The sequence below is a fragment of the Apostichopus japonicus genome, chromosome 12 (genome assembly GCF_037975245.1).
Source record: "Apostichopus japonicus isolate 1M-3 chromosome 12, ASM3797524v1, whole genome shotgun sequence".
Lineage (NCBI taxonomy): Eukaryota > Metazoa > Echinodermata > Holothuroidea > Aspidochirotida > Stichopodidae > Apostichopus > Apostichopus japonicus.
Window position 1 is genome coordinate 24685939 of NC_092572.1, and position 12902 is coordinate 24698840.

The 12902-nt window shown below is 35.7% G+C and overlaps 1 long non-coding RNA gene across 1 annotated transcript; it reads right to left on the reverse strand.

Annotated features, from left to right (window-relative positions):
- Positions 1–10592: 10592 nt before the first annotated feature.
- Positions 10593–12289, reverse strand: LOC139977952 (uncharacterized). The gene is made up of 2 exons (XR_011796754.1): positions 11962–12289; positions 10593–10725 (listed from the first exon to the last, which is right to left on the reverse strand). It is a non-coding gene; the product is annotated as an uncharacterized lncRNA (long non-coding RNA).
- Positions 12290–12902: the final 613 nt, after the last annotated feature.

Below are 12902 nucleotides of genomic sequence, written 5' to 3' on the forward strand. Positions count from 1 at the left end.
ACGTAGACAATCAGACACGCATAGAATCAGACAAGCAGACAAGCAAACACCCACATAATCGAACACGCGGTCAATCAGACACGCAGACAGGCATACACACAGACAATTAGAAACGCATACAATCAGAAACGTAGGCAATCAGACACGTTTAAAAAACAGACAGGCAGACAATAAAACACCCAGACAATCAATCACGCAGCCAATCAGACACGCATACGATTAGACAGGCAGACAATCATACGATCTTACAATTAGGCAGGCAGACAATCATACCATCAGACAGGCAGGCGTTCCTACGATCATACCATCAGACATGCAGACGATCATACGATTATACCATCAGTCAGGCAGATGATCAGACGCGCAAACGATTATACCATCAGACAGACAAACGATCATAAACGCAAACAATCAAACAGGAAGCCAGGAAAACAATCAGTAAGGCAGACACGCAGATACCCAGACATGCAGACACAATCATAAACGCATACAATCAGACACGCAGATAGACAATCAGATACTCAAACAGTCAGACAATCAGATACTCAGACAATCAGACACGCAGACAATCAGAAACGCGGACAATCATACACGAAAACAGACATACGCAGACAATCAGACACAAATGCAACCAGACAAACAGACAATCAATCACCTAGACAATCAACACGCAGCCAATTAGAAAAGCAGACAATCAGACACGTTTGAAAAACATACAGGCAAACAATAAAACACCCAGACAATCAATCACGCAGCCAATTAGAAAAGCAGACAATCAGACACGTAGGCAATCAGACACGTTTAAAAAAACAGACAGGCAGACAATAAAACACCCAGACAATCAATCACGCAGCCAATCAGACACGAATACGATTAGACAGGCAGACAATCATACGATCTTACAATTAGGCAGGCAGACAATCATACCATCAGACAGGCAGGCGTTCCTACGATCATACCATCAGACATGCAAACGATCATACGATTATACCATCAGTCAGGCAGATGATCAGACGCGCAAACGATTATACCATCAGACAGACAAACGATCATAAACGCAAACAATCAAACAGGAAGCCAGGAAAACAATCAGTAAGGCAGACATGCAGATACCCAGACATGTAGACACAATCATAAACGCATACAATCAGACACGCACACAGACAATAAGATACTCAAACAGTCAGACAATCAGATACTCAGACAATCAGATACTCAGACAATCAGATACTCAGACAATCAGATACTCAGACAATCAGACACGCAGACAATCAGAAACGCAGACAATCATACACGAAAACAGACATATACGCAGACAATCTGACACGCAGACAATCAGACACGAATGCAACCAGACAAACAAACAATCACCTAGACAATCAACACGCAGCCAATTAGAAAAGCAGACAATCAGACACGTTTGAAAAACATACAGGCAAACAATAAAACACCCAGACAATCAATCACGCAGCCAATCAGACACGCATACGATTAGACAGGCAGACAATCATACGATCTTACAATTAGGCAGGCAGACAATCATACCATCAGACAAGCAGGCGTTCCTACGATCATACCATCAGACATGCAAACGATCATACGATTATACCCTCAGTCAGGCAGACGATCAGACGCGCAAACGATTATACCATCAGACAGACAAACGATCATAAACGCAAACAATCAAACAGGAAGCCAGGAAAACAATCAGTAAGGCAGACACGCAGATACCCAGACATGCAGACACAATCATCAACGCATACAATTAGATACTCAAACAGTCAGACAATCAGATACTCAGACAATCAGAAACACAGACAATCAGACACGAAAACAGACATATACGCAGACAATCAGACAGGCAGACAATCAGACACGAATGCAACCAGACAAACAGACAATCAATCACCTAGACAATCAACACGCAGCCAATTAGAAAAGCAGACAATCAGACAGGCAGACAATCAGACACGCCTACACAAAAACTGGCAGATACGGAGACACGCAGACAATCAAACACACATACAGTCAGAAACGCAGACAATCACACAGGCAGACACACAGACAGACAGACAATCATACGATTATACCATCAGACCAGCAGACCAGCAGATCATACCATCAGGCAAGAACATGATGATACGGTCATACCATCAGACAGGCAGACAATCAGACGGTCATACCATTATACAGGCAGACAATCATACCGTCAGACAAGCATATGATGATACGATCATACTATCACACAGACAGACAACTATACCATCAGACAAGCAGACGATCATACCATCAGACACATAGGCGGTCATACACGCAAGCGATCATTCCATCAGACAGACAAACAATCAGACATGCAGACAATCAGACCCGTACAAAATCAGACCCGAACACAATCAGACATGCAGACACAAAGACAGGCAGACAAGAGATAAGGAGACACGGAGACACGCAGAAACGCAGACAATCATACACATAGACAATCATACACATAGACAGGCATACAATCAGACACGCAAACAATCAGACAGGCAGACGATCATATGATCATACCATCAGACAAGCATGTGATGATACGATCATACCATCAGACAGGCAAACAATCATACCATCAGACAGGCAGACGATCAGACGATCATACCATCATACAGGCAGACAATCATACGATCATACCATCAGACACACAGAGGATCATACACACGGACGATCATTCCATCAGACAAACAGACAATTAGACACGCAGACAATCAGACCCTCTGACAATTAGACCGCACATAATCAGACACTCAGAATAGAAGACAGGCAGACAAGCAGACACAGAGACACGGAGATACACAAACAGGCACACACGCAGAAAATCAGACACGCATACAGGCAGATAATCGGACACGCAGAAAATCAGACAAGTTGACAATCAGACTAGCATACAACAGACAGGCACACATTTACCATCAGACAAACATATGATGATACGATCATACTATCACACAGGCAAAAATCATACCATCATACAAGCAGACAATCAGACCCGCACATAATCAAACCCGAACACAATCAGACACAAAGACAGGCAGACAAGAGATAAGGAGACATGGAGACACGCAGAAACGCAGACAATCATTCACACAGACAATCAGACAGGCAGACAATCAGACAGGCAAACAATCAGACAGGTACACGATCATACCATCAGACAAGCATATGATGATACGAGCATACTATCACACAGACAGATAAATATACCATCAGACAAGCAGACGAGTATACCATCAGACACATAGACGGTCATACACACAAGCGATCATTCCATCAGACAGACAAACAATCAGGCATGCAGACAATCAGACCCGCATACAATCAGACCCGCACACATCAGACACGCAAACACAAAGACAGGCAGACAAGAGATAAGGAGACACGCAGAAACGCAGACAATCAAACACACAGACAATCAGACAGACAGACGATCAGAGAGGCAGACAATAATGCGATCATACCATCAGGCAGGCAGTCGTTCATATGATCATACCATTAGGCAAGCAGACTAGCAGACACGCATACGATCATACCATCAGAATGGCAGTCTGGTAGACAATCATAGTAGACAGGCAGACAATCAGACACGCAAACGATCATACCATAAGACGGGCAGACAATCAGACAACCAGACACGCAGATTACTTATTAGATTACTTAGGAATAATATTCAACTATGAATATGTGTGGCATGGAATACTTAATAATAGAATAAAGCTATGAATATTTGTGGCTTAGAATACTTTAGAATTTTAAGCTATGAATATCTGTGGCTTAGATTACTGAGGAATTAGAATAATATATGAATATCCGTGGCTTGGAATACTTACGAATATTATTAAACTATGAATATATATGGCTTAAAATACTTACGAATAGTATTAAACTATGAATATATATGGCTTAAAAAACTTAAGAATAGTATAAATCTATGCATATCTGTATCTTAGAATACTTACGAATAGGATTAAACAATAAATATCTGTGGCTTAGAATACTTACAAATAGGATTAGGCTATGAATATCTGTGGCTTAGAATACTTACGAATAGTATTAAACTATGAATATCTGTAGCTAAGAATACTTCACAACAGTATTAAACTATGAATATGTGGCTTAGAATATTTACAAAGAAGCTTAAGCTATGAACATATGTGGCTTAGAATACTGACGAATAGTATTAAGCTATGAATATCTGTGGCTTAGAATACTTACGAAGAACTTCAAGCTATGAATATCTGTGGCTTAGATTACTTACGAATAGTATTAAACTATGAATATCTGTGGCTTGGAATACTTAGGAATAGTATCAAACTATAAATATCCGTGACTTAAAATGAAAACGAAATACTTCAAGCTATAAATATCTGTGGCTTAGATTACTTACGAATAGTATGAAGCTATGAATATAAGTAGCTTAGATCCCTTACGAATAGTATTAAACTATGAATATCTGTGGCTTGGAATACTTAGTGAATAGTATCAAACTATGAATATCTGTGGCTTAAAATAATTACAAAGAAGGTTAAGCTATGAATATGTGTGACTTAGAATAATGACGAATAGGATAAAACTATGTATATGTGTGGCTTGAACTACCTACGAATAGTATTAAACTATGAATATATATATGGCTTAAAATACTTACAAAGAAGCTTAAGCTATGAATATCTGGCTTAGAATACTGATGAATAGGATTAAGCTATGAATATATGTGGCTTAAAAGGGTTACGAACATTATTATGCTATGAATATCTGTGGCTTAGAAAACTTTAGAGTAGTATTAAGCAATGCATATCGTTTGATTAAAATACTCTAGAATAGTATTAAACTATGAATATCTGTGGGTTAGGATAATAACAAAGAACTTAAAGCTATGAATATCTGTGGCTTAGATTACTTAGGAATAGTATACGGCTATGAATTGCTTAGGCTTAGAATACTTATAATAATAAACTAAGAATATCTGAGTCTTTGAAATACTTAGTTATAGGATTAAGCTATGAATATATGTGGCTTAAAATATTTACACAGAAGCTTAAGCTATTAATATCTGTGGCTTACAATACTGACGAATAGGATTAAGCTATGAATATCTGTGGCTTAAAATACTTACGAATAGTATTAAACTATGAATATCTGTGGCTTATAATACTTAAGAATAGTATTAAGCTATGCATATCGTTTGATTAAAATACTTTAGAATAGTATTAAACTATGAATATCTGTGGCTTAAAGTAATAACGAAGAACTTCAAGCTATGAATATCTGTGGCTTGGAATGCGATTAAGCTATGCATATCTATAGCTTAGAATACTTTAGAATAGTATTAAACTATGAATATATGTGGCTTAGAATATTTACAAAAAAGCTTAAGCTATGAATATCTGTGGCTTAGATTAGTTAGAAATAATATTGAACTAAGAATATCTGAGTCTTGGAATACTTAGTTACAGGATTAAGCTATGTATATGTGCGGCTTAAAATACTTACGAACAGGATTAAGCTATGAATATCTGTGGCTTAGAATACTTACGAATAGGGTTAAACTATAAATATCTGTGGCTTAGAATACTTACAAATAGGATTAGGCTATGAATAGCTGTGGCTTAGAATACTTAGGAATAGTATTAAACTATGAATATCCGTTGCTTAGAATACTTACGAATAGTATTAAACTATGAATATCTGTGGCTTGGAATACTTAAGAATAGTATCAAAATATGAATATCTGTGGCTTAGAATACTGATGAATAGGATGAAACTATGTATATGTGTGGCTTGGAATACTTTAGAATAGTATTAAACTTTGAATATCTGTGGCTTAAAATAATAACGAAGAACGTCAAGCTATGAATATCTGTGGCTTAGATTACTTACGAATAGTATGAAGCTATGAATATAAGTAGCTTAGAATACTTTAGAATAGTATTAAACTATGAATTTATGTAGCTTAGAATATTTACAAAAAAGCTCAAGCTATGAATATCTGTGGCTTAGATTAGTTAGAAATATTATTGAACTAAGAAGATCTTAGTTACAGGATTAAGCTATGTATATGTGTGGCTTAGGATACTTACGAACAGGATTAAGCTATGAATATCTGTGGCTTAGAATACTTACTAATAGGATGAAAATATGAAAATATGTGGCTTATGATACTAACAAATAGGATTGAGCTTTAAAATTATGTGGCTTAGGATACTTACGCAAAATATAAAGCTATGAATATATGTAGCTTAGAATACTTACGAATAGTATTAAACTATGAATATCTGTGGCTTGGAATACTTAGGAATAGTATTAAACTATGAATATCTGTGGCTTAGAATAATTACAAAGAAGCTTAAGCTATGAATATCTGTGGCTCGGAATACTGACTAATAGGATAAAACTATGTATGTGAGTGGCTTGGAATACTTACGAATAGTGTTAAACTATGAATATATATGGCTTAAAATACTTAAGAAAAGTATAAGACTATGCATATCTGTATCTTAGAATACTTACGAATAGGATTAAACTATAAATATCAATGGTTTAAATACTTAAGAATAGTATAAGACTATGCATATCTGTATCTTAGAATACTTACGAATAGGATCAAACTATAAATATCTGTGGCTAAGAATACTTACAAATCGGATTAGGCTATGAATATCTGTAGCTTAGAATACTTACGAATAGTATTCAACTATCAATATCTGTGGCTTGGAAATACTTAAGAATAGTATCAAAATATAAATATCTGTGGCTTAGGATAATTACAAAGAAGCTTCAGCTATGAATATCTGTGGCTTAGAATACTGATGAATAGGATAAAACTATGTATATGTGTGGCTTGGACTACTTACGAATAGTATTAAACTATGAATATATATGGCTTAAAATACTTACAAAGAAGCTTAAGCTATGAATATCTGTGGCTTAGAATACTTAAGAATCTGATTAAGTTATGAATATCTGTGGCTTAGAATACTTACGAATAGTTTTAGGCAATGCATGTCGTTTCATTAAAATACTTTAGAATAGTATTCAACTATGAATATCTGTGGCTTAAAATATTAACAAAGAACTTACAGCTATGAATATCTGTGGCTTAGATTACTTAGGAATGATATTGAACTAAGAATATCTGAGTCTTTGAAATACTTAGTTATAGGATAAAGCTATGGATATCTGTGTCTTAGGAAACTTACAAATAGGATTAGGCTATGAATATCTGTGGCTTAGAATACTTACGAGTAGTATTAAACTATTATTATATGTGGCTTAGGATAATTACAAAGAAGCTTAAACTATGAATATCTGTGGCTTAGAATACAGACGAATAGGATAAAACTATGTATATGTGTGGCTTGAACTAGTTACGAATAGTATTAAACTATGAATATATATGGCTTAAAATACTTACAAAGAAGCTTAAGCTATGAATATCTGTGGCTTAGAATACTTAAGAATCTGATTAAGTTATGAATATCTGTGGCTTAGAATACTTACGAATAGTTTTAGGCAATGCATGTCGTTTCATTAAAATACTTTAGAATAGTATTCAACTATGAATATCTGTGGCTTAAAATATTAACAAAGAACTTACAGCTATGAATATCTGTGGCTTAGAGTACTTAGGAATGATATTGAACTAAGAATATCTGAGTCTTTGAAATACTTAGTTATAGGATAAAGCTATGGATATCTGTGTCTTAGGAAACTTACAAATAGGATTAGGCTATGAATATCTGTGGCTTAGAATACTTACGAGTAGTATTAAACTATTATTATATGTGGCTTAGGATAATTACAAAGAAGCTTAAACTATGAATATCTGTGGCTTAGAATACAGACGAGTAGGATAAAACTATGTATATGTGTGGCTTGAACTAGTTACGAATAGTATTAAACTATGAATATATACGGCTTAAAATACTTACAAAGAAGTTTAAGCTATGAATATCTGTGGCTTAGAATACTGAAGAATCGGATTAAGCTATGAATATCGTTTTCTTAGATAACTTACGAATAGTATTAAACTATGAATATCTGTGGCTTGGAATACTTACGAATAGGATTAAGCTATGCATATCTGTGGCTCAGAATATTTTAGAATAGTAATAAAATATAAATATCTGTGGCTTAGAATATTTACAAAAAAGTCTTAAGCTATAAATATCTGTAGCTTATAATACTTACGAACATGATTAAGCTATGAATATCTGTGGCTTAGAATACTTACGAACATTATTAAGCTATGAACATCTGTGGCTAAGAATACTTAGGAATAGTATTAAGCTATGCATATCGTTTAATTAGAATACTATAGAATAGTATTAATATATGAATATCTGTGGCTTAAAATAATAACGTAGAACTTTAAGCTATGAAAATCTGTGGCTTAGATTACTTAGGAATAATATTACACTAAGAATATCTGAATCTTGGAACACTTTGTTTTAGGATTAAGCTATGAATATCTGTGGCTTATGATACTTACAAATAGGATTAATCTATGAATTGCTGTGGCTTAGAATACTTAGGAATAGGATTAATATATGAATATCTGTAGCTTAGAATACTTACGAAGAAGCTTAAGCTATGAATATATTTGGCTTAGATAACTTTAGATAGTATTAAACTATGAATATCTGTGGCTCAGAATAAATACAAATAGGATTAACCTATGAATATATGTGGCTTAGAGTACTTATGAATATATGTGGCTTAGAATACTTACGAAAAGAATTAAGTTATGAATATCTATGGTTAAATGTGGCATGCAATCATAACATAATATATTTATATCTCTGATTATATGTGGCCCACAACACTAACATTTAATAGATGTGGGCCACTATCTATGAATATATGTGCCCACAACATTAACATAACAGCTGTATCTTTGAATATCTGTGGCATACAACCCTAACATAATATATGTATACATAGATGTTTATATATATATATATATATATATATATATATATCTGAATAAAAGTGGTCTACAACACTAACACACTATATGTATCTTTGGACAATGTGGCCAAAAATACTAACATATATAGATTTGGGCCCCCATCTATGAATATATGTGGCTCACAACACTAACATAAAAGCATATTTTCGAATATATGTGGCATTCAATACTAATAAAACAGTTGTATCTATAAATATATACACTACAACAATAAACACAGAGGAAAAAAAGAGAGGGGTTAGTAGAAACTTAGTCTCTATGTTGTGTTGTTTTATGAAGGGAAATCATACAGAGTTGGATGGGTTGGTACCAGAGTTTATGTTTGCCCTTAATCCTACACTGGATTCCACTGGATTCTCACTAGCAGAGTTATTTCTTAACCGTACCCTGGGAGGACCCGGAGAATGGGTGGGAAGTGATAGCAAGGTAGAATGGGATTAGGAAGCCATGTTGGCAGCTGCGAAACAGAACATGGAACGCTAGGCAAAGGTCAATAAAGGGCAGTATGGTAGAAAGAGGGAAGAGTCTATGGTCAGAATGGGTAATGGGGTGGCACTGCGATCACATGCTTTGTCTAACTAAAAAAGGGGTTTTCTGCTAAACTAGCACCAAAATGGAGGGGTCCTTATTTGGTTTCTGGGCAGGTTTCTCTAGTGACATTTCGGATAACAAATGAGTCGGGGGAAACTAGGCCTTACAACGGACAGGCTTTGAACATAAAACACAGAAATAAGAAAATACACGTGGACACTCTGAGTGTCTGGGAGGCTCTGCCTTACTTCTTTATTCAGTTTCCCTAACTAGACTGCTTGTCCAGCTATTTACATAACATAAATGCATGAGAACAATATAACATTGATAGAATGAATGAACCTGAATACAGTACAATGTCCACCTGGTGAACATATTGTAAGCTGACACATATACTGCTCGTACATAGCAGGCCCAGTGCAGCCACCTAAGTATTAAGCTATCTCTACAATTGTAGAGTCCGTCGGCTTGACAACGGATAGACTTGGAACACAAAACACAGAAATAAGAAAATACACGTGGACACTCTGAGGGTCTGGGAGGCTCTGCCTTACTTCTTTATTCAGTCTTACTAACTAGACTGCTTGTCTAGCTATTGACATAACATAAATGCATTAGAACAATATATCATTGATAGGAGAAAAGTAGCATGTAGCATAGTTTGGAATTGCAAATAATTATATATAATTTACTTTGGGATATTTAATCAATTAAGCTATGTTACCTGTCCGTTGAATAAATTATTTAAATTGGGTCTCAAATGGGGTCTCAATGTACGTCGAGAAAATTGTTGTTCCAGTGTTAGTAAGAAGATCTGGAACATTTAGTATAGAATAAGTGTACTCACGGTTTTTCTTCCTCATCTGTTCCCTTCCTCCCCATGGTCCCCTTACTGTCCCTAGATACTTACCACGGACCAGCAAAGTAAAAGACCAGTCGATCACCACCGTTGACAACAAGAATCCGACACAACTTAGATTGGAAATAAAGATATCCCTTAATTATCCAGGGCAAGGGAATTCAAAATGGCGCCGTTTGATTGTTTATGTTCCGTACGGCGTATAGGCAGAGAACCTCCTTATCCGGGGCAGAGGGTTGCCTTAAAGCAGTTCATTGATCTCCGCAGGTTCCTTTTTGAATCCAATCCCTCCGAGAAATGCACGAAAATCCTGTGTTTCGTTCCAAAAATCCTGCAAATACATACGAAAAAAACCCAATTATCTATGAATATATGTGGCTTACATCCATTCTATAATAGATGAGTCTATGAATATATGTGGCTTAAAATACAAACGAAATACGTTTAGCCTATCTATGAATATCTGTGGCTGAGGACAACTGACATACTAGCTGATTTATATATTTATGAATATGTGTGTGTATTACACCACTTACATAGTATTTTTACTAGTGTTTACACGGGTCCAAAAATCGGGAACCGGGTATCCGGGAACCCGATAATGTTTTGTTTACCCAAGAGCATCGCGGTTTTAAAGAAATTACATATTAGATGCTCTTTTTCCAATAACAATGATTTCATGTTCAAATTGGTGTAAGAAAAGTTATAAAACCCTCCTCAATCAGTTTTGTTTGCTTTTATAAAATCGATTTCGGTAACATACAATTGTTTCTTTCATTTAAGTTGTCAATAACTTTATATAATTAACATCACTACTAACATCGCACTGCCGCCGCTGCTTATGTTTGCTCTTAGCTCTTAAACAGTTTTTACTACTACAATCTATTATGGCGGCTAGGATTCGCACTACCCGCGGGATTGCGCATTTATCCCGCATTTTGATCGCATTTGGAATAAATGTTTAGTAAAAAGCCACTTGCGATTATTATTTTTTAGTTACCCCGTCTATAATCCATTAGTAACATCTAGTAAATTTCAATGTCGTTCTTTCCTTGTACGAAATAAACGAATGAAAAACTAATAATTGTGAGAATTCTTTCAATTTCTTCCACATGGTAGCCTAACACCAAACTAAGTCAATGGGGAAAACTAGCCTAACCATCTGTTTCTTCGCTGAAGTTGGGAGGCAGTTATAAGATATCCATGGAATACTTTCATTATTGCTTTATCTTCGACCACATGGTAGCCTAACACTACACTAGGTCAATTGGGAAATCTTGCCTAACCATCGGTTTGCAAAAAAAAAAAAAATTCACCCTTTGCGTAGGATTCGGGTAATAAATTACGAATCGGGTAGAATCGCGTCGGGTGGGTACCCGGATACCCCGTGCAAACACTAATTTTTACCTAGATGAATATATTTGGCTTAGAAAACTTTTAAAGTTAAGTTATTATGAATATTTGTGGCTAACATCACTTAAAGACTAAATGTATTATTGTATACATACATATACGAAACAGACTAGGCTAGCCTAATTATCTATCTTGTAAAAAAAAATCTACTTACAAATGAGTAGTCATGAGTTCAAACACTCTGAGAACGCAAGAAAATCACGTATTTAGTTCCAAAAATCCGGAATTTAGTTCCAAGAAATCATAAATTTAGTTCCAAGAAATCATAAATTTAGTTCCGAAAATCCTGAATTTAGTTCCGAAAATCCTGAATTTAGTTCCGAAAATCCTGAATTTAGTTCCGAAAATCCTGAATTTAGTTCCGAAATTCCTGAATTTAGTTCCGAAAATCCTGTAGTTAGTTCCGAAATTACGCGATACGGAATATTTACGACAGGTCAGCCAAAATAGTGCCTGTGTAACAAACAACTTGTTCTCCTCTCAACCCCAGTCCCATTGAAGGTATAGTGGTGCTGTTGTCGTTTGCTTATAAAGGCCTTATACTGGAAGCCCGCGTACAGTGTTCACAGACAGGCCTGTACGTGTATGTCTACATCGATAGGTCAGATACAACAGTCTTTTATCTTTACCGTATGGGAGTATAGCTGTTAATTTAAATAACAATATAGCAGTTACATTCCTGCATACTTTGTTGAATAGCTGATGAACGCACCAGCTGGTATCGACATTCGTGATTTTCTGAATCAAGGTATACTTACCCTGCCTGATCTAGCCTTGATGCGATAAATCCGACCACTGAAAAACAGAAACATAATGAGTAAAGACTTTTACAACAGTTTGGATGAAAGCATCATGTAAACTCAACGAATGCCCAAGTTTCGCTGCCCAGGAAAAGAGGGGAGGGGGGGGGATGGGGGAATGGAAAAATGATTTAGCTTCATATTGGCCATGTTGTATTTACACATGTGAATTGTGAGCGGTAAACAAGCTAACATTCCCGTACCATTATCAATATCCCGGCACAGTTTATTCATCTCGTATCATAACGATCAAGTAATATCTTCTGAAATTCTTGCACAGATTTGAATAGGTTAG